The 23,253-nt window shown below is 44.1% G+C and overlaps 1 protein-coding gene across 1 annotated transcript in view; it reads left to right on the forward strand.

Moving 5' to 3' along the window:
* Positions 1-23,253, forward strand: part of nox4 (NADPH oxidase 4) — a 265,875-nt gene that overhangs the window by 155,274 nt on the left and 87,348 nt on the right. The window lies entirely within an intron of this gene.

Genomic DNA, 23,253 nt, shown 5'->3' on the forward strand with positions numbered 1-23,253 from the left:
CAGCACTGGAGGCCGTTCAGCCCGTCGTGCCTGTGCCAGCTCTTTGACAGAACTATCCAGTTAGTACCACTCCCCTGTTCCTTCCAGGTCTGGTGTGATGAAATTTAAAAATCTAAAGAGAAAAGTCAAGGCAATGGAGCAGTGTAGCAATTTGGGGAAAGAAAAGCAGAGTGTGATAGGAAGGGACAGAGAGATAAATGGGTTTGATCTAATAGCCATTACAGAGATGTGGTTGTAAGGTGATCAAGGTTGGGAACTAAATATTCCAGGGTACTTAATGTTTTGAAAAGACATGTAGAATGGAAAAGGAGGGTGGGGAGCCCTGATAATAAAGGATGACATAAGGACAGTAGTGAGGAAGGATCTTGGCTCGGAAGATCAGGAAGTAGAATCAATATGGGTGGAGGTAAGAAATAACAAAGGGCAGAAAAAACTGATGGGAGTAGTTTATAGGCCCCCATTGGAGAGAGTATTAATCAACAAATAATAGGAGCTTGTAACAAAGGTAATACAATAATCATGGGGGACTTTAATCTTCATATAGACTGGGCAAATCAAATTGGCAAAGGCAGCCTGGAGGACGAGTTGATGGAATGCATTTGAGACTGTTTCCTAGAACAATAGGTTGTGGAACCAACCAGGGAACAGGCTATTTTAGATCTTGTATTGTGTAATGAGACAGGGTTAATTAGTAATCTCATAGTAAAGGATCCTTTGGGGAAGAGTGATCATAATATGATAGAATTTCACTTTGAGTTTGAGAGTACAATACTTAAGTATGAAACAAGAGTCTTAACCTTAAATAAAGACAATTACATAGGCAGGAGGGGCGAGTTGGCTAAGGTAGATTGGGAAATTAGATTAAAGGGTATCAAATCCCCTGGACCTGGTGGCCTATATCCGAGTGTACTAAAAGAGGTGGCTGCAGAGATAGTGGATGCATTGGCTTTGATCTTCCAAAGTTTCCTAGATTCTAGAACAGTCCCAGCGGATTGGAAGGTAGCAAATGTAACCCCACTTCAAGAAAGGAGGGGGAGAGAAAACGGGGAACTACAGGCCAGTTAGCCTGACATCAGTCATCGGGAAAATGCTGGAATCCATTATTAAGGAAGTGGTAACAGGGCACTTAGAAAATTTTAATTTGATTAGGCAGAGTCAACATGGTTTTATGAAAGGGAAATCGTGTTTAACACATTTATTAGAATTTTTTGAGGCTATATCTAGCAGGGTAGATAAAGGGGAACCAGTGGATGTATATATTTGGATTTCCAAAAGGCGTTCAATAAGGTGCCACATAAAAAGTTGTTACACAAGATAAGGGCTCATGGGGTTGGGGGTATTGTATTAGCATAGACAGAGGATTGGTTTATGAACAGTAAACAGAGAGTAGGAGTAAATGGATCATTTTCCGGTTGGCAGGCTGTAAATAGTGGGGTGCCGCAAGGATCAGTGCTTGGGCCTCAGCTATTTACAATCTCTATTAATGACTTAGATGAAGGGACTGAGTGCAATGTACCCAAGTTTGCTGACGATACAAAGCTAGGTGGGAAAGTAAGCTGTGAGGAGGACATGAAGGGCCTGCAAAGCAATATAGACAGGTTAATTGAGTGGGCAATAAGGTGGCAGATGAAGTATAATGTGAGCACATGTGAGGTTATTCAATTTGGTAGAAAAACAGAATATTTTTTAAATGGTGAGAAACTATTAAATGTTGGTGTTCAGAGAGATTTATACGTCCTCATGCAAGAAACAGAGAGTTAGCATGCAGGTACAGCAAGCAATTAGGGAGGCAAATGGCATGTTGGTCTGTGTTGCAAGGGGATTGGAGTACAAGAGTAAGGAAGTCTTGCTACAATTGTACAGGGCTTTGGTGAGACCACACCTAGAGTACTGTGCACAGTTTTGGTTTCCTTATGAGGAATTATATACTTGCCTTAGAGGCGGTGCAACAAAGGTTCACTAGATTGATCCCTGGGATGAGAGGGTTGTCCTATGAGGAGAGATTGAGCTTATACTTTCTGGAGTTTAGAAGACTGAGAGGGGGATCTCATTGAAACATATAAGATTCTGAGGGGAGTTGACAGGGTAGATGCTGAGAGGTTGTTTCCCCTGGCTGGAGAGTCTAGAACTAGGGGGCATAGCCTCAGGATAAGTGTCGGCCTATTTAGACTGAGGAATTTGTTCACTCTGCGTTGTGAATCTTTGGAATTCTCTACCCCAAAGGGCTGTGGGTGCTGAATCATCATTGAATATATTCAAGGCTGAAATAGATAGATTTTTGGATTCTAGGGGAATCGAGGGATATGGAGATCGGGCAGGAAAGTGGAGTTGAGATTGGAGATCAGCCATGATCTTATTGCATGGCGGAGCAGGCTCGAGGGGCCATATGGCCGATTCCTACTCCTAATTCTTATGTAATTATATTCAAGTTGATGTGCTTGGGATCAGAAATTGAAATACTGCAGGAAGCTATTTATTTACCAGTTCTAAACAAGCCCAGTATCAGCACAAATATTCAGTTGCTCCACAATGCTTCAAGTACACTGGAGAGTAGTAACAAAACCAGGAATTCTGAACGAACATAAACACCTGCTACTTATAAAGGAAACAATCAATTAGAAATGAAAACAAGTGAGTTAATAGGCTACTTCCAATTCACATCCCAGTGGAATGTTAACTGTATAATTGTGGCAATTGAATCCTTAGTTCAACTCCGTTTGATTTAACTGCTCTATAAATTGACAATTTCAGGTTCTTTGCCTTTAAGGTTGTAGCCAATCATTTGTGTTAGTATATGCCCCCCTCCTCAATGAAATATTATGCAGGAGGTACAAATAAAATGGGGCTTTGTTTCAATTGTTGTAAGGACTCATTTTGCACTGGATATTACTATTTTGTTCTTTGAGGTGCAAAGCTATATGTGCAGTATTTACAAAATATATTTAAACACGGAATCTGCCATTTTGAGTACTTATTAACTTTTTGGATTGTATATTTTCTTTTGGTGAAGAGGGGTAATTACTGACCAATTGTACCCTTTTTAAAAGAAAAATTACAGGTGAGAAATGTCAATATGTAGTGCAAAATGTCATTTTTATTGACACATTGAAGATAAAATTGTGGCCTATGGCCAGTGGTGGATAATCACAGGTATGTATTTGGCCTCTTTCTACCCCATATAGATAACAAATAGGATGTTGTTGAATACTATATTCATTCATAAATGGTAACCTAAAAAGCTTAAAAAAGCTGATTAACAGCTTCAAAAAGCAGATGGAGACTCCATAGAGATGACAACATCTCTAAATGTAGACCCGTGACCAAGGCCAATGCTTTTTTTTTCATTTTTTTAATGACTTTAATTACAAATCTAGATATATGAATGATTTTGAGCTAACTGATATTAAGGTGGTAGCTGTCTCACCTTACTGGTTACAGCATGATTTGCTGAAAGGGATAGAGGAACAGAGAGAACTAGAGCTACAAATGTATCTCAAAAGTACATAAGAAACGGGAGCAGGAGTAGCCCATATGGCTTATCATGGCTGAACGTCTACATCAACTCTACTTTCCCATCCTATCCTCGTATCCCTTGACTCCTTTAGTGCCCAAAAATCGATTGATCTCCGTCTTGAGTATACTCAATGACTGAGCATCCTCAGCCCTCTAGGGCAGAGAATTCCAAAGATTCACAACCATCTGAGTGAAGAAATTTCTCCTCATCTCAGTTCTAAATGGCCGACCCCTTATCCAGAGACTACGACCCCTAGTTCTAGACTCTCCAGCCAGGGGAAACAGCCTCTCTGCATGTACCCTGTCAAGCCCTGTAAGAATTTTATAAGTTACAATGAAATCACGTCTCATTCTTCTAAACTCCAGAGAATATAGGCCCATTCTACTCAATCTCTTCTCATAGGATGACCCTCTCATCTCAGGAATCAATCTAGTGAACCTTTATTGCACGTATATCCTTCCTTAGGTAAGGAAACCAAAACTGTGTACAGTACTCCAGGTGTGTTCTCACCAAAGCCCTGTATAATTGTAGCAAGACTTCCTTACTCTTGTACTCCAACCCCCTGGCAATAAAGACTAACATACCATTTGACTTCCTAATTGCTTGCTGTACCTGCATGTTAACCTTCTGTGATTCATGTACAAGGACACCCAAATCCCCCTGAATACCAATATTAACTAGTTTCTCACCTTTTAAAAAATATTCTGCTTTTCCATTCTTCCTACCAAAGTGGATAACTTCACATTTGCTCACATTGTACACCATCTGCCACCTTCTTGCCTAACCATTTAACCTGTCTATATCTTTTTGCATCCTCCTCACAGCTTTCTTTCCTACCTATGATGTAGGAATGAATGAGGGTGAGTGTGAGGAGTGGCTAGTCAGATGGGGATGTTGTAGTGTATGTACCTTTAAGAGCCCCATGTGTACTGTAATGCCGGTAATGGCCACTCGGCTATATAAGCCTGAGTATTGTGTTGTATCCGTTAGTTCCCCTCCAGACTTTGTTTAGTAAACACCTATCAAACCAACTCCTGTCTTCAGTGTCTCTATCAACACACAGACACAACAGTGGCGACGAAGTGGAAACGGACTTACCTACAATTCGGCAGCACCTCAAGGACATCGATTCCTCTGGCGTCCAGAAGAATCAAGAAGTGAAAGAAGCTGTTGTTTCACCAGCTGGCCAAGTTGGTGGCAGGTACTGCGGTAATCCTTCCTGGGCGTCAGGCTGGGGCTCCAGCGGCTGGCTCTACAGCTGGGCCAAGCAGCAAAAGCGGAGGCAAGCAGTAACAGACAGGGAGGGAGCACTCGGGAGACGGCCAGCACTGCAAGCAGGTCGGCGTTCAGACCGAGAGCGAGAGTCCGGCGGGAACGAGTCTCCAACTGTAAATAAATAAATAAAAAAGAACGGAAACCGCGGGAAACAGCGTTGTCATCGGCAGCAGCGGCGGGAAAGCGTGGGAAGTGCCATATCTTTTCTGCAGAAAAGAAAGAAAAGCGCGGGAAGCGCCATATCTTTTCTAAGATGCCTAATTCTGGCAATATTAATGCTTTTCATAACGAGATAGAGGATTGGACCACATATGTGGAAAGAGTGGAGGTATATTGCACCGCAAATGGAATAGAAGATGAAAAAAAAGCTTCAGTACTTCTAAATCTAATGGGCGCAAAGATATACAAGCTGTTACGAAACGTAATCACTCCAGCCGAACCGATGGACAAGAATTTTAAGGAGATTGTTGATACCCTACACTGCCAATTCGAGGCAGGACTGGCAGATTCTCTACGAGACAAATTTGTCTGCGGTCTCCTAACTGTAGGAACACAAAAAAGGCTACTTTCTGAGAAAGATTTAACACTGGACAAGGCTTTCAGTGCAAGAGGAGCTGCAGAGATACAGCAAAAGCCACAAGACTTCGGCACCCATGAAATGACACGGGGTTTCGAGAGATGTTATCGCTGCGGCAGATCCACCCATGACAAGAGGGACTGCTGGTTCAAGGACAAAGCATGCAGGCAATGCGGAAAGATGGGACACATTACACGTGTATGCCGATCTGGAAACAAAAAATCCACTAACAGGAAAAAAGTCAATAAGGAAAAGCACAGAAAGGTACAAATGATGACGGACAGTAGCTCCGAAGACCAGAAGAGCGATAGCGACTCCAGGAACAAGAGACTAAGCTCTCTCAAATTACATAATGTAATTGCCAAAGAAGATTACCAGACCATTTGGGTTACCCTCACAATAGCAGGGTCCCCAGTTAAAATGGAGCTAGATACAGGATCAGCTCTGACCGTCATAAATCGACGGGATTACGAGCGGCTATTTCCGCATATACCTTTAAAAGACACATCCATTATCTTGAAAACATATACGGGGCAGAAAGTATATCCCAAAGGAAAAATAAGGGTGCCTGTTGTATACAACGGCAAGGAAATACAGAAGTTGTATTTATACGTTCTACAAGATGGTGGTCCACCGCTGTTGGGACGTGAATGGATCAAGAAAATACGTTTAGACTGGCACTCCATTCAGGCACTGGCGATGACCAGTAAGGAAAAAAATGATGATGACGTCATACCTGAACGATTAAAAGACATCTTGGCCAACGCCAAGGAAGTGTTTCAAGAGAAACTAGGAAACTTGAAAGGCATCACCGCCTCAATAAAAGTGGAAGATGCAGCAATTCCCAAGTTTTTTAAGGCAAGACCGGTGCCATACGCAATTTGTCCAGCAGTCGAGGCAGAGCTGGAGAATTTGGAAAAGGCAGGCGTATTATCTAAAATAGATTGGAGCGAGTGGGCAACACCCATCGTCCCAGTCATGAAGAAAGCATTGAAGAATGATAAATCTGAAGAACAGAGAAAAATTCGCATCTGTGGAGACTTCAAGGTGACTGTAAACCCGGTCCTTCACACGGTACAGTATCCTCTTCCGAGGATAGAAGATATTTTCGCCTCACTATCTGGAGGGAAACGTTTCACCAAAATTGACTTGGCACAGGCATATCTACAGATGGAGGTTGAAGAGGCCTCTAAAAAATATCTCACGATAAATACACACAAAGGTCTGTACCAGTACAATCGACTGGTTTTTGGAGTAGCATCCGCTCCAGCTATCTGGCAAAGAGCTATGGAGCAAGTCCTCCAAGGGATTCCGGGGACTCAGTGCTACCTAGACGACATCCTTGTAACAGGAGAAAACGACAATGAGCACCTTACCAACTTGGAGCAGGTGCTCACCAGGCTGAGAGAACGGGGCCTACGAGCAAATCGCCCCAAGTGCGAATTTTTCCAAAATCAAATATCATATTGTGGCCACATAATTAATAAGGAAGGGTTGCATAAGTCACCTGAAAAAATTGAAGCGGTCATAAAAGCCCCAGCACCCGAAAATGTTTCACAATTAAGGTCGTTCCTGGGATTAATAAATTACTATCATAAATTTTTACCGAACTTATCAACTCTTCTACACCCTCTTAATGAACTGCTACAAACAGGAGTAATTTGGAAATGGAGCGAAGACTGTAAACGTGCCTTCCACAAATGCAAAGACTTAATCACGTCCAAAGAAGTTTTGGCTCATTACAACCCATCACTGCCAATCAGACTGGCGTGCGATGCATCCCCTTACGGCATAGGAGCAGTATTATCGCATAAATTCCCTGATGGCTCGGCACGGCCGATAGCTTTTGCGTCACGCTCATTGAACTCAGCTGAGCGTAACTATGCCCAAATCGACAGGGAAGCACTCAGCCTGGTATGGGGAGTGAAGAAATTCAACCATTACCTACACGGACAAAAATTTACCTTGCTGACTGACCATCAACCCCTCATCTCCATATTCAACCCTAAAAAGGGTGTTCCCATTATGACAGCGCAAAGGCTACAGAGGTGGTCCCTTTTTCTAGGGGCACACCAATACAACATAGAATACAAAGGATCAAAACAGCATGGGAATGCTGATGGTTTATCGCGCCTACCGTTGCCACCGGTAGAAGAGGCACCTACAGTAGACCCAGTGGAGATGTTCCACTCAACCATAGTGGAATGTCTACCAGTAACAAATTCTGCCATTGAAAAGGAAACGAGAAATGACCCGACTCTCTCACGAGTCTACTACTTAACGGTGAAGGGATGGCCAGCACATGGCGAACCACTGTTGCCAGCATTCTCGCAAAGAAGAGAACAGCTGTCAGTGTGCCGACGAACCTTGCTGTGTGGATCCAGAGTGGTGATTCCACCCAAACTCCAGGATAAAGTGCTAAAGGAGCTTCACGAGGGGCATCTGGGTGGAGTGAAAATGAAGAACCTAGCCAGAGCGTTTGTATGGTGGCCAGGTATCGATGGAGACATCGAAGAAATGACCAAGAGCTGCCTAGGATGCCAGAAGGTCCAAAACGCTCCACCCCAAGCCCCTCTACATCCATGGGAGTGGCCCTCATCTCCATGGCAAAGGGTACACATCGACTTTGCTGGTCCATTTATGGACTCAATGTTCTTAATCGCAGTTGATGCACACTCCAAGTGGCCGGAGGTAATAAAGGTGTCCTCCACCACCACGGAAAAAACCATCACAGTATTAAGGACCATATTTGCCAGGAATGGGCTGCCGGAACAGATCTGTTCTGATAATGGACCGCAATTTGTGTCCGAAGAATTCAGGAAGTTCTTAAAAAACAATGGGGTTAAGCACTACACGTCCGCCCCATACCATCCCGCCACCAATGGATTGGCTGAAAGGTTTGTCCAGACCTTCAAGAAGGCCATAAAGGCCATGGGTAATGAAGACATAAAATTTCAGCACAAGGTGGATAACTTCTTGTTCGCATACAGGAATGCAACACATATGGTTACAAACCAAACTCCAACCATGATGTTCTTCAATAGAAGCCTAAGATGCCGGCTGGATTTGATCAAGCCCAACATCAGAAGGGACGTGGAGAACTGGCAATTTCAAGGCATGAATGAAAGGCCAACTAGAACCTTCCAGATAGGTCAACAAGTTTTGGCCCGGGACTACCGTACCGAGAAATGGCAGCCTGGAACTATCTGCACACGACTAGGACCACTGATGTATACCGTGGACATCGGAGAAAGCATAATAAGGCGCCATGCTGACCAAATCATAGAGTCATCCGAAAAGGGACAACCTACACCACAACTCTATACGCCTAACGATGAAGTAGAGATACCCATATCTACCTCCGATCCAGTGATACTGGAACCCAATGAACCCGACACTGGCATTCAAGCTGAATCAGCCTTGCCAAAAGAACCTACTACACCACCAGAAACTACTACACCACCGAGGCGTTATCCGGACCGAGTCAGGAAGCCTCCAGAGAGACTGACTTATAATTAATTAACTGCAGCAATGTATAGATTATTTTTCTTGTAACATGTAATTAATAATTACTTAAAATATTATGTACTGGTTAGCTAAAAGGGGAGGAATTGTAGTGTATGTGCCTTTAAGAGCCCCATGTGTACTGTAATGCCGGTAATGGCCACTCGGCTATATAAGCCTGAGTATTGTGTTGTAGCCGTTAGTTCCCCTCCAGACTTTGTTTAGTAAACACCTATCAAACCAACTCCTGTCTTCAGTGTCTCTATCAACACACAGACACAACAGATGTGATAATGTAGATAGAGAGAGAGGGATTGGTTGAGGTGCAAGGTCTGTTGGTGTGAGTAAGGATTTGCAGCAGCAGGGTTGGCAAGGCAGAGTGATTGGGATGTGATGAGAGGCACAGCAGGATGAAGTTGAGTGTGGCTTTGTACTCGCATTTCCTGATCTAATGAGATCATTGAAACGTTTCCAGCACTGCACCCAGGTCCTCCTGACCACAGCCCTGCTGTTTACCTCCCCTGCTCTTTGGAGCCAGACTCTTTTGGTCTCCTGGGGAGGTCTCTTCTGCCCATTAGAAGGGAAGAGGACCTCCCTGCATGTTCTGACTCCCTCCACAAGCATATGGAGGGAGTCATTGTAGAACCTGGGTGCAGCCCTCTGTTTCAGTGCAGTCATATTTGGCACTCTTTCCAGCAGTCCAGTTGTGCAGTGTGCTGCCTGCACACTCCTAGATGAACCTTCAAATGCCATAAGAACATAAGAAATAGGCCATTTGGCCCCTCGAGCCTGCTCCACCATTCAATAAGATCATGGCTGATCTTCTACCTCAACTCCACTTTCCTGCACTATCCCCATATCCCTTGATTCCCTTAATATCCAGAAATCTATCGATCTCTGTCTTGAATATACTCAATGACTGAGCCTCCAGAGCCCTCTGGGGTAGAGAATTCCAAAGATTCACCACCCTCCGAGTGAAATTTTTTTTCCTCATCTCAGTCCTAAATGGCCGACCCTTTATTCTGAGACTGTGACCCCTGGTTCTACACTCCCCAGCCAGGGGAAACATCCTCCCTGCATCTACCCTGTCAAGCCCTGTAAGAATTTTGTATGTTTCAATGAGATCACCTCACATTCTTCTGAACTCTAGAGAATATAGGCCCAGTCTACTCAATCTCTCCTCATAGGACAATCCCCCCATCCCAGGAACCAATATGGTGAACCTTTGTTGCACTCCCTCTATGGCAAGTATATCCTTAGGTAAGAAGACCAAAACTGTACACAATACTCCAGGTGTGGTCTCACCAGGGCCCTATATAATTGCAGTAAGATGTATTTCCTCTTATACTCAAATCCTCTTGTAATAAAGGCCAACATACTATTTGCTTTCCTAATTGTTTGTTGTACCTGCATATTCATTTTCAGTGATTTGTGTACAAGGACACCCAGGTCCCTCTGAACCCCAACATTTCCCAATCTCTCACCATTAACAAAATACTCTGCTTTTCTATTTTTCCTAGCAAAGTGGACAACTTCACATTTCTCCACATTATATTCCATTTGACATGTTCTTGCCCACTCACTTAGCTTGTCTATATCCCCTTGAATCCTCTTTGCATTCTCCTCACAACTTACATTCCCACCCAGCTTTGTATCATCAGCAAACTTGGATATATTACACTCTGTCCCCTCATCTAAGTCATTGATATAGATTGTAAATAGCTGAGGCCCAAGCACTGATCCTGGTGGCACCCCACTAGTTACAGCCTGCCAACCCGAAAATGACCCGTTTATTCCTACTCTCTGTTTTCTGTCCTTTAACCAATCATCAATCCATCCATACTAATATATTATCCCCAATTCCATGAGCCCTAATCTTGTGTAACAACCGCTTGTGTGGCACCTTATCGAATGCCTTCTGAAAATCCAAATACAGTACATCCACTGGTTCTCCCTTATCTACCCTGCTAATTACACCTTCAAAAAACACTTAATTGATTTGCCAAATACGAGTTCTCTTTCATAAATCTGTGTGGTCTCTGTATAATCATGTTGTGATTTCTAAGTGCCCTGTTACTACGTCCTTAACAATAGATTCCAGCATTTTCCCGATGACTGATGTCAGGCTAACTGGCCTATAGTTCCCTGTTTTCTCCTTTTCTTGAACAGTGGGGTTATATTTGCTACTTTCCAATTCCCGGTGGCCATTCTAGAATCTAGGTAATTCTGGAATATCAAAACCAATGCATCCACTATCTCTGCTGCCATCTCTTTTAAAACCCTAGGGTGTAGACCAGCAGGTCCAGGGGATTTGTCAGCTTTTAGACCCATTGATTTCTCCTGTACTTTTTTTTAACTAATATTAATTACTTTACATTTCTCACTCTCATTAGACCCTTGGTTTCCCACAATTTCCAGTATGTTCTTTGTGTTTTCTAGGTACAAAATATTTGTTTAACGACTCTGCCATTTCCTTATTTCCTATTATAATTTCTCAGGTCTCTGCCTCTAAGGGAACAACATTTACTTTTGCTAATGTCTTCCTTTTTACATATTCTTAGAAGCTTTTACAATCTGTTTTATAATTCTTGCTAATTTACTCTCATTCTATTTTCTCCCTCTTCATCAATTTCTGCTCATCCTTTGCTGATTTTTAAAACCCTCCCAATCCTCAGGCTTACTACTCTTTTTGGCAACCTTTTAAGCCTCTTTTAATCTAATATTACCCTTAACTTTTCTAGTTAGCATAGCTGTACCACTTTTCCAGTAGAGTTTTTATTCCTCAAGGGAATGTATATTTGATGAGAATTATGAATTATTTCTTCAAATGTTTGCCATTGCTTATCTACCGTCATATCTTTTAATCTAATTTCCCAATCTACCTCGGCCAACTCGCCCCTCATACCTCCGTAATTGGTTTTGTTTAAATTTAAGACCCTAGTTTCGGACTTAACCACATCACTCTCAAACTTTATATGAAATTTTATCAGATGTTCATTCTTCCCCAGGGGGGCCTTTACTATAAGATTACTAAATAACCCTGTCTCATTTGTGCTAGTACCTAAAGCAATAACATTGCTATTTTAATTAGGGTTTTATAAATACAGGCTACAGTACAAGAGCAAAGAGGTTATGATAAATTTGTACACTGCAATGCTTCGGTTACAGTTGGCATGCTATGTGCAGCTTTGGGTACTCTTATAGAAAGCCCTAGGGAGTGTACTGCATAAATTCATCAGGGTGATACAAGGGGTGGAAAACTGTAGGGGAGGAGAGACTTGAAATACTGGAACTATTTCTACTGGAGCAGAGAAGAATAAGAGGACCTTTTAATAGAGGTTTTTTTAATTATTAAGGTATTTGATAGGGTGAATAGGGAAAAATTATTTCCTCTTGGGAGTCCGCAATGAGAAATTATCAATTCAAAATTGTCACACAGAGGTTTGGAGAAATTCTTTATACAGAGGGTTATTAGAGCATGGAATGCTTTGTCACAGTGTAGTTAAGGCAGATACCATTTTAAAGACAAGAATAGATAACCCTTTGAAGCAGAGGAGGATACAGTCTATGGGGAGAGAGCAGTTCAATAGGATTAGATTTGATGGGCTAAATGGCCTCCTTCTGTTCTGTAAATTTCTATAGTTTTATGGGTCTGTAAAACACAGATCAGGTGCTTTGATCTGACAGCTGTTCTTGTTATGCTTCATCAAAGCATTAATGGGATACGCAAGTTTAGACAAGGTGTGAAAATTTTATTTTTAGCCTATTTTCAGTTTATTTTTAGCCAGGTGTTCCATTGTGTCTTTACTCTGGCTTGATTGACAAGCTTTCACCATTTAGTTAGTTCATGTTTTCCAACTGTTTAGCTTCACGTTACAATAGTGAGACAGAACTCTGTTCAAGCATCCATGTTGTGGGTTTCTCCGACACAAGACTCTTGAGGTGGGGCAACTCCCAAAAATTTTGAAATGCTTTGTTATTTTAGTCACACAAAACTGTTTAAAACATCAGAGACAGTTGAGTATTCTATTGGAATTTTATCAGCAGTTTTAACTTGCTCTGTGTATCGTGTTACACCTAGTCACTTCAAGCACAACATTGAGCTTTAATTAGTAGCAAGTAGGGTTTGCCTGTGGAAGCTATCTTTTACAGTGAGTATGAATGAAGAGTTTTGGGAGAAAGTCTGATACATAATGGGAGGTATATTGATGAAGAATGCACAGCTACCGTTGGAACAAGATATTTGTAGATGTTAAGAGATATGATTGGCGCTTTAAATAAATACACCCTCTTTAGATTACTGCACTGCTGAATTTGGTTGCGTTATAATGCATATAACTGTACCTGACAGAATAATTCAGAGGTGGTGTTTGGCTGCTCCTTTGGAGGATGCAATGCAGCATCAATAAATATAAATAATTGTTTATTGATGCTGCAATTGGTGCCACTATTGGTGCTTGCTGACGTTTCTGGGTGTGCAGAATGCTAGGCTTGCTTGTACAGGCAAGGGGTATGTATGGTTTTGCATTGCTGGTTTGTACGAAACTTCCCTAGCCATTGGCAAAAGTTCAGTGGCCAGTGTCGCAATAAGCAAACCACTGTACATGTGCAAACTAGCATATTGCAGTTGTCTCCGTTTGCCGCCTGTGTTGTGGAATCAGGCCTGCGGTGAGAACAGGGAAGATGGCGCAGCCTCAGCATATTAGAGAGCTGCTTCTACTTGAATTGCTTCGGTGATATAAATGTGGCCTATTTGGTGTCAGCTGTGTAATGTATGCATATTTACTCTGTGATATTGATGCCACAATGGATTGTACAGTTGGTGTCCTGTACAGCAGCAGCTATTCGCATCAGAATGCAACAGCTGGAAGCAGGAATTTGTAGCTGAGAATTTGAGTGCAGCTTTCATCCTACCAAACTGCGAGGGCTTACAGGAAAGTAGTTTTAGTTAAGTTGTTAGGTTGCGGATGTGGAATAAATTGCATATTCCAGATATGTGAAATAACCACTAATTATCATGTTGTGTTACTGGTCATGCATATATTGGGTAATTATTTGCTGAATCTAACAACATCTGCCGTTAGTTAGATTTGCCCTTGCACGTTTAGGTTTTAAACTTTTTTGTGTGGCAAGTTGCTGAATGTGCAAGCTGATAACATGGCAGTGAGGGAAACTGGGCATCTGGGACCTGAGTGCAGAGGGCAAACAACTGTGTATCTCCTTAACCAATCAGATTGTAGGATTGTGAAATTAACAGCGCAAGGACTGAGAAGGAAGTTAAATTAGAGTGGGTGAATTCAATGCCAAATCAGGTACAAAAAGAAAAAGAGAGGGAAAGAAAGAGACAGAAAGGAAAAGTTTTTTTTTAATTTTACATTTTAAAAATTTCCAGTAACAATTAAAACCTGAAGGAATGGGACTCCACACTTGTAATAGTTAATTTTCAGTGCCAGAGAGGTTGACCGGCAGTAATTAACACTTACCACATCATTACAAAGGAACTTAGACTGAAATGGACAAGATTTAACTTTCTGTGGTGTGTTTAGTTTGTAACTAATGTGCAAGTACAGCAACTTCACGATATTCAATGAATTTCAATGGTGAGCCAAACAGCGAGATGCAACACTAACAGCATCTCAAACAGCAACTTTGGGATTTCCGTGATTAACCTTGCATCTGCTCTTGCCTGAAGTTCCTGTAGCATTTGCGCATAAATAACGGTGAGCGCCAATAGCCTCACCATTATTTTGACAGCAGATTATAGGTCATTAACATTTTTTCTTTGGTCTTTGAGTTACTTATTCAAATGCAATTTATTTTGATCAACACATTTGCAGTCTGTTTTGGAATCCAATTTCTTGTGGTGGTTCTGATTCATTTTCAGGACTTTTGAGCCTGAATGTAATTTTTTTCAAGACTGCACTGTGTTCACCTGTATTGTAAAGGTAAAAGAGGAAGAATACTAATTAGTAATACCGCCTTTTAATCAAGAAGTTGTTACCTACTTTTAAAAGAAGTCTTGTCATTAGCAGTTATATTTTGCTGAACAGGCTGGTTTTTGTTCAAGTGCAAGGGATTCAAAGGATTAAGGGTACTTTGTTTTCTTAATCCATTTTACAGCTAAAGTTAATTAACTTGCAGTGGAGAAATGGAAGCCAAAAATAGTTTTACAGTTCCTGAATGAGATCCATTAACATTGCATTGTACAGTTGGTGTCCTTCTGCATAGTTAAAGCCAAAGAACTATTTCTGTAGTAAAGCTGGTGTAAAATAGATTTATTTTATTGATACTTATTTTCTTTGACATATGTGGTTACGTAACTTTTGCACAGAAGTTCATGGTTCTTAACCAGGCCTGTAACTAGGGAGATTTCCTCAGATTTTCCTTTATACAGTACTTGTATTCCTGATTCTGCTACAAATAGCAGAGGAAACCTTCCTCCCAAGTGCCCTTTTTGCTTCACTTCTAAAGTATGTCTTATAGAATCAAAGTGAGTTTTCTTTAAAAGATAGTGGTTGCATGCTGGCAAATGTTTCATTTGTGTACAAAGTTCTAGAATAACTCTTAAGCAGATTTGTGGTAAAATGCCACTATGCATCCAGATCTGCCAAATTTCTTGTCACCCAAAATTTGTCTTGAGTTCATCTAAGATTTTTGTTTTTATGGTTCAGTAGTCATTTAGTGTAGCTGGATGTCCTTTTAGAAATGTATAAATAGAGCTAGTAACATCTCATTGTCCCAGTGTAACAAAAGTTTAAACATTTCCTACAATACACTGTCGCCAACAGCAAAGTTGTAGATTGAAAATTCTTGAAAGGGACCATGCAAGTCTGCTTAAATAAGAAAAGGGATTTGAAGTAAATTTGTTTCACTAATCAAGTTGTCTGATTTCTTCAATGTTGTAAGCCACAGCTTGAAAGGAAATGGGGGTGAGTAGGGAGAAACAAAAATAGATGTTTTGATGTGGGATCTTATCAGAGTTTGGGAGAATGTAATTTCTTTATATAGACCCATGCAATCTCAGCAATCAAAACCATATGTAGAGAGTCGGTGGGGCTTTGGCTAATGTACATGTCAGTATACACTTTCAAACAAGAAAGAGCATCATTTTCCCCAGTATCTGCATACTTTTCTTCCCACCATCTCAGGGGCCTATTTTACTGTGCAAAGATGGGATTTAATGGACCGCTGCCAGCACGACATGGTTTCCAATCAAGAAAACTTCTTTCCCACATCTCGTCATAACCAGAAAATATCAAAAGATATGAATCAGGCTGACATGTTCTTACTGTCCTCTCCAAGTGAGCATGGTCAACATGGGCCTATTATATTCCATGAATAGGGGATATAATTACTGTAAAGATCTCCCTTTTTGCTGGTTATTGTGAGCTTATAATTGAATTAAATTAGCAGAAATTTATTCCATTTTTTGTTAACAGTCATCTCAGAAGAACTTTATTCTCTTGCTGTTTCTTGTAATAAAAGACTTTTTAAATTTATGATCAAGAATGAGATACATTGGAGCTTTGGAGGGACAACAGTTAACCAGTGATTAACAATAAATAGAAAAGACTTGCATTTACATAAGCATCTTATCATATTTTAAAGTATTTGAAAAACAGTTTCACATAGAATTAATGAGTTTAGAGTACAGTGACTGTTATGTGGACAAATGTAGCCATTTTTCACATTGCCATTCATTTCATTTTTGAGATTTTACAATCTGTTTTGATACTGTTTGTAGTGTATGTAACTGTTCTACCTTTAAGAGAACTATTGTATGTAACCGTCCCCCTTTAAGAGAACTATTTTAGGTGTGGCACTATTTGATCTTGGCTGCTGTATACTGTAATACCGACGGTGACCACACTGGTATATAAGTGCTGTGTCAGGATTTATTGGGCAGATTCGCCCTGACCTTCGAATAGTAAAGTCCTGTTAAAGTTACTCTTGTAGTCTGTGTATTAATTCGCCATAATACCTACAGACTTTACACTGTTGGTTGAGGAAAGAATATTAGACAAGACGCTAGGAAAACTTTTCTTCAAATGGTGCTGTGGAATCTTTTGCATCCACCTGAACCACCAGCACAAATTAGACCTCAGTTTAGCAATGACAATGCAGTACTCCCTCAGTGTTGCACTGGGGTGTCAGCCTAGATTATGTACTCAAGTCATAGAACAGAGTTTGAACCCATAAACTGGCATGCTGTGTCACCTATGAGCAATCATTGTTTATTTCCTAGACTGGAACTGTAGAGCTCAATATTGCAGTGCTGTTTTTTAATCATTTAAGTTATTTGTCAACTGGTTGAATCAACTTGAGCCTTAAATTAGTATAACAAATTCCAGCTGTGTAATGACTTTAGCGGAAAAGAATTGACATCTGTGTCATGGCTTTTCAATGAACAGCACAGTAAAGGAAATGCGTGTATTTTCAGATTTCCTCAGTGCACTAACTGTGCAGCCCCTTGAGAGTTTCTGGTCTTTGTCCCAGAATCTTGCTTTCAGTGAATTTATTTTCTTCTTTTAAATGTTTGCAGATGGCTTTAACAGTTAAGTCTATTACTAAGTGCTGTGAAACACACCCTTTCACTACTGAGAATATTACAACCTATTTTGTATATCATAAACTGAATATGAGAATTTAACTAACTTTTTAATAAAGGAGTCAATATTTGAATCAAATTCTATTTTAACGACACAAAGTATTTCCATTTTATTTTTACTTTTTTCAATTAAGATAACACAATGCTATTCCATTGTTCTTAAGTAAGCAAAGTTGATCTAAACATGCAGGCCTAGAAATTCAGTATACCCACTTTTGGGGCGGTAAAGTCGGGCGGCCGCTAAAGTTTGCGCCCGCCGGAAAGTGGAGTCCACTTCGCCGAAATTCAGTAGCTTTGGCCAAGGAGTTCGCTCGAGCGCTAAAACTGGCGTTGCACGGCTATCTTTAGGCGCTAAGCCGGCGGTGCAGACTGATACCGCCGAGGCCGGGCGCAGCGCAGGTGCGGTCATGTTTTGATTGACAGCAGACACCCTGGCGCCGGCCAGCTCTTAAAGGGGGAAGGGTCGACTTGGTCTGCTGCCACGCCCTGGATACTGCAGCCCTCCAGCTAGGCCTAAACACTGCTGCTGGAGAGAAATAGCGCCAGGAAGGATGCAGAGGGCCCGTGAGCGAGCGCAGCGCTTCTCTGCCCATGATTTAAAGGTGCTGGTTAGGGCTTTGGAGAAGAGAAGCCATATCTTGTTCCCGGACAGTGGCAAGAAGCCTCCCAAGAGGGTGTACAGGAGAGCCTGGAGGGAAATCGCCCAGAGGGTCACAGCCAACAGCGATGTCCCCAGGACTGGTGTCCAATGCCGGAAAAAGTTTAACAACCTCACTCGGATTGTCAGGGTGAGTACCCTTTCCAGTGTCCTCCTCATCCTTGCATGTGCACCTCACATTATGGGCAAAGGGACCTCAAAGCCCTAATGGCCAGCCCTCATCCAGCAGCTATGGCACTGGCATGAACATCAATTGCACTTTCTGCACTTTACACACTGGCCAAGCTATTCCACCATGGGAGGCAGAGCATACAGCAACAGGGCACCACACTGGCCAAGCTATTCGACCATGGGAGGCAGTGCACACAACAACAGGGCACCACACTGTACTTAGAGGCCGTCCTTTCTCTTGCAGGTCAAGCTGGCCCAGAATCTGAAGAGCCGGACTGTCACCGGGGGAGGCCGTGCCCAGTTCCAGCAACTCAGTGACCTGGAGGAGCGCGTGGGTCGAGTCATGGGCGCCCGGGTGATTGGCCCCGTTGCAATTGGCGATGCCGACCCTGTGCTGGGCCCCAATGGTAAGGACATGACCGTTTGGACCTCTCTTGTTCCCCTTGCGCTTCAGATCTACATCCTTTGCCACTGTCCGACCAATGCGCAGAATGCCACCACTCATGCCTCCCTCGCTGACGCCCTGTCCTCACTCTAAAGCTACTCTTGTGCCTTCCTGCTTTCAGCTGGTGAGGAGGAGGTCCCTGAAGCTGCGAGTGTCAGTCCCTCGGAAGAGGAGGACGAGGAGGAGCAAGAGGAAGGCGGCACATCGGGGGAACCCTCATCCGCGCCAGGGGATGGCAATGGAGGGGACACGTGTTCCCTGGAGGAGAGCCAGGGGGAAGTGTTGCAGGGGAGTGTAGCTCCTGTGCCCAGTGGCGTCCAGCCAAGCGGGAAGGGTCGGCCAGCTCGGCTGCCTTCTCCCCAGAGGGGGGAAGTGTTGCAGGGGAGTGTAGCTCCTGTGCCCAGTGGCGTCCAGCCACGCGGGAAGGGTCGGGCAGCTCGGCGGCCTTCTCCCCAGAGGGGGGAAGTGTTGCAGGGGAGTGTAGTTGCTGGGCCCAGTGGCGTGCAGCCACGCGGGAAGGGTCGGCCAGCTCGGCGGCCTTCTCCCCAGAGGGAGAGTCCGGCCTCCAGTCCAGAGACGGTCCTCGCCCAGGAGGTGCGCCTCCTTGATCAAATGTCCGCGGACTCGGATCGTCGGCACACCGAGTTCATGTGGGTTGTGGCACGGTTGCCTGAGGCCATTGAGTCCCTGGCTCATAGTGTGTCCGATTTCGGGACCTCACAGGCCAGGGGTTTCGAACAACTCGCGGCAGCACAGGCCAGGGGTCTCGAACAATTCGGGGCATCACAGGACGCGAGTCGGGCACAATTCGGGGCATCACAGGACGCGAGTCGGGCACAATTCGGGGCATCACAGGACGCGAGTCGGGCTGAATTCAGGGCAGCACAGGCAGCGAGTGGACAGTTGATCAGTGGTGCCGTGCACTCACTGGCTGGCCTGATGCGGGCACAGACCAGGGCAGTACGGGCACTCACTGCTGCCACACTCGCTGTGTCACGCATGCATTGCCAGGGCACCCGCCGCGCTGCTGCAGCACAGCGGTCTGGCCTTCACCAGATTGCTGCGCTTGCTGCAGTGCCAGCCCGGCCAAGTGCCAGTGTCTCTGGCGACCAGCGAGCGCCTGGCATCAGCCAGCTTGCCCCCATTGCTGCAGCCGCCACTGCCACTCCCCCAGCAAAGCTGCGACGAGCTGCTGGAGAGACTGATGCTGCCCAGCCACAGCTGCAGCAGTGAGCAGCCGGCCCCTCGAGGGCCAGAGCTCGTCTAGGCCGACCCCCAAGGGCATCTGCCGTCACGCAATGTGCCCCTCAGGAGCCTTCCCCCAGCCTTGCAACACCCACAGGGCCCAGGTTGAGGCGGAGCAACAGGTCGTCCAGGGGCCGGTAAAGGCTGGACAAGGACTCGCCCTCTCGGCACACAAAGTAGAGTGTGTTGGCAAATGTTTTTTTATATGGGGGTGCTTGTGCTGTCTATGGGGGGGGTTCTTTTGGTAAGGCCGAGGATGAAGGCCATTTGGATGGACAAGTTTTGTTATTCCTCCCCAGGTTGTGGGAGTGAGATATGTTTTTGACTTTTTTGGGGGTGTTGTGTGTTTTTGGGTTTCATGTGGGAAGGGCCCTGAGTTTGTTCAATAAAGCTTTTTCTTTATTCAGCTTGTCCATGTGTGATGTTTCAAGTGGTTGTTGCGTTAACCGGCTGAGGGCTTGCGAAGCGGCTGCATTCATGTGCCTTCATTGCCACAAGCCATTCCCTGACGGGGCCTAGAAGTGTCGTTCTATAAGCCGCCGACGGACGGCCCTTGGACCTTGTGGCTCCCTCCTGGGCTGGTACTCCTCCTCCTCCTCCTCATGGTCCTCCTGCTCGTCCTCCTGAGGTGGTGGTCCAACATGAGGTGGCAGTGCCTGAGTCCTGCGGATAGCCAGGTTGTGCAGCATGCAGCAAACGACGACGAACTGGGAGACTCTATCCGGCGAATACTGCAGAAATCCGCCGGAACGATCCAGGCAGCGGAACCGTTGCTTGAGGACGCCAATCGTTTGCTCTATGATGTTCCTTGTGGCTTGATGGCTTTCGTTGTATGCCTCCTCAGCAGGGGTCCTGGGCGCGCGGAGCGGGGTCATGAGCCATGTACACAAAGGATAGCCTTTGTCCCCGATAAGCCATCCTCTTGGGGGAGGCTGTGCCTGGAACATGTCAGTCACAGTAGTCTGGCGCAGGATAAACGCATCGTGGCTGCTGCCTGGAAAGCGGGCATTGACAGCTAGGATGCGCTGCCTGTGGTCACACACCAGCTGTACATTGAGGGAATGGTAGCCCTTCCGGTTGCGGTAATCCTCGGCATTGTCGGTAGGTGCCCGCAAAGCCACATGTGTGCAGTCAATGGCGCCCTGCACCATGGGGAAGCCCGCTGTTCTCGCAAATCCGACTGCACGCTGCTCCTGCCTCTCTAGGGTCATGGGGAAGGAGATGAATTGGTGTCTCCTTGTGAAAAGGGCATCGGTGACCTGCCGGATGCAGCGATGCACGGCGAACTGGGATATGTTCGCTATGTCCCCAGCAGCGGCTTGGAAGGAGCCGCTTGCATAAAAGTTCAGAGCCACCGTGACCTTCACTTCCACCGACAGAGACATTCTGCTCATCAGCTGTGGACGCAGATCTCTGTGAAGCAGCTAGCAGATCTCTGCAACCACCTCCCTTCTGAAGCGCAGCCTCTTAACACACTGCGCGGCAGTCATGGTGAGATAGGACACCTGCTGGCGGTATTCCCTGAGTGGGTAAGGCCTACGTTGCCGACGCCTGATGGCCCCTCTGCGTCTAGGAATGGCTGCCCCTCTCACACAGCGTCTGCGAGCCCTTCGCACATAATGCTGGAACTGAGGGTTCGAACCCCATGCAGCCCCCATAATATACTTGCAAACAGTGAAATCACAATGAGTCAAATTTCCAAGCTCTGGCCAGAAGCCAAAAGTACCTCTCCTATGTTGGCCCAAATCAGTAAGGTCTCTTCCTTGGTCTCTGTCCAGAAATCCGTTGCACTAAAGTCATTGCAGCAAAATGGCTGGCCTTTATAGTTCAGCCTAAGTGCCCTTTAATTAGCGCTCCCCGAGGCCCGCAGGGCCTCTGCTGCGTTCCACTTCACAGTTCTTAACAGCGCCACGCCCACATTGGGCGGGCGCCACTGAAGTTCCGGTTTGGGGCGCACAAACGGCGTTGCACGACGAAATGACGTCATAAGTTGCGCGCGCAGCTGAGCGCGCGCAAACACTTTGCGCCGGCGCTAAATGTCTACTGAAGTTGGGCGTAGGCGCAGATCGTTCTGCGCCCGGCCGCTAAGTGCCTAGTGCTCGAGATCTACTCCTCTTATGGCGCTAACGGCTGGCGAACGCAACTGAATTTCTAGGCCGCAGACTTTTGCAGCGATCTTACATTTTTGTTAGCTTAGTCTTTTGTTATTTTAATTTCAGATGTACATTAAAGAAACATTATCCAGAGGTTTTGTAGATTTATTGGTCTAAATGTGACATATAATATATTGTGTAAAGTGCTCTTTTGTCTGTCAGTTAGCAAAGTAAATAATGATACTGTACTGTGTAAGACACCCGGGGGAATATTGATGTATGGAGGAAAATGTACCTCCTGATTTTAGCATACTTGAAATGGCTGTGTGAAACTTCAGAACTGAAAACATTCAGAAAACCAAAGTGTAAGGCTATCTGGTTTTACAATCCTTATAAAACCAATTTATATAGTTCTAGCTGCTGCTTGTCCAAGTTAACCACACTTGACTAATTGTTACTAGATGAAGTATTGGCTCTGTTTATATTTCCTACATTTGTGCTATAAATCAATGAGAAAATCCAGGCTAATTACGATAATCCTTATTGTAAATGATCTGCTGCACCTGCAGTACTGGAATATTTGACTTGTTACTGTGTCCATTAACCAGGTCTATACATGTGCCTGCAATGATGGATGTGTGAGCTGTGTCACCTACATTAGGTCGACACATGAGCTGTATTTGCTATGTTAGGTGTGTCAACTGTCTAAATTTTCCCCTGGGATCCATTCATTTGTTCCTCTTTGTTACTAGGTTTTAGGTTCTAGTGTCATTGGTTTGCATTATCTGATTACTTACAGAAAACACAGAATGAACTGGAGGATTAGTAACCAATTAGGGTGAATTTAACTGAGATTTATGAATTTTATTTGTTGCAAATACCGTTAATGATGCATTTGTAGCCACAATGAATTTTGAGCTTCAGGGCTGACTGAAGTGAAAACATTTTCTCTTGACAAATCTATTCTCCTCTTCCTCTGCATTCTGATAAAACTGGCATTCCAAATGACATAGATGGCCTGCGAGTCCTGGATATCTGTAATCCTAGCAATCTATACCATGCAATGTGCAAGATTTGCCCAATTTCTCCTGACCGCACAGGGCTTGGGGATTGACTACCATGCGAAAAGTTGAAAATACTAACCTCCATCAAAAAAGAAAGAC

Source organism: Somniosus microcephalus, chromosome 10, assembly GCF_052327205.1.
Source record: "Somniosus microcephalus isolate GS21.2 chromosome 10, FLI_Smic_1.0, whole genome shotgun sequence".
NCBI lineage: Eukaryota > Metazoa > Chordata > Chondrichthyes > Squaliformes > Somniosidae > Somniosus > Somniosus microcephalus.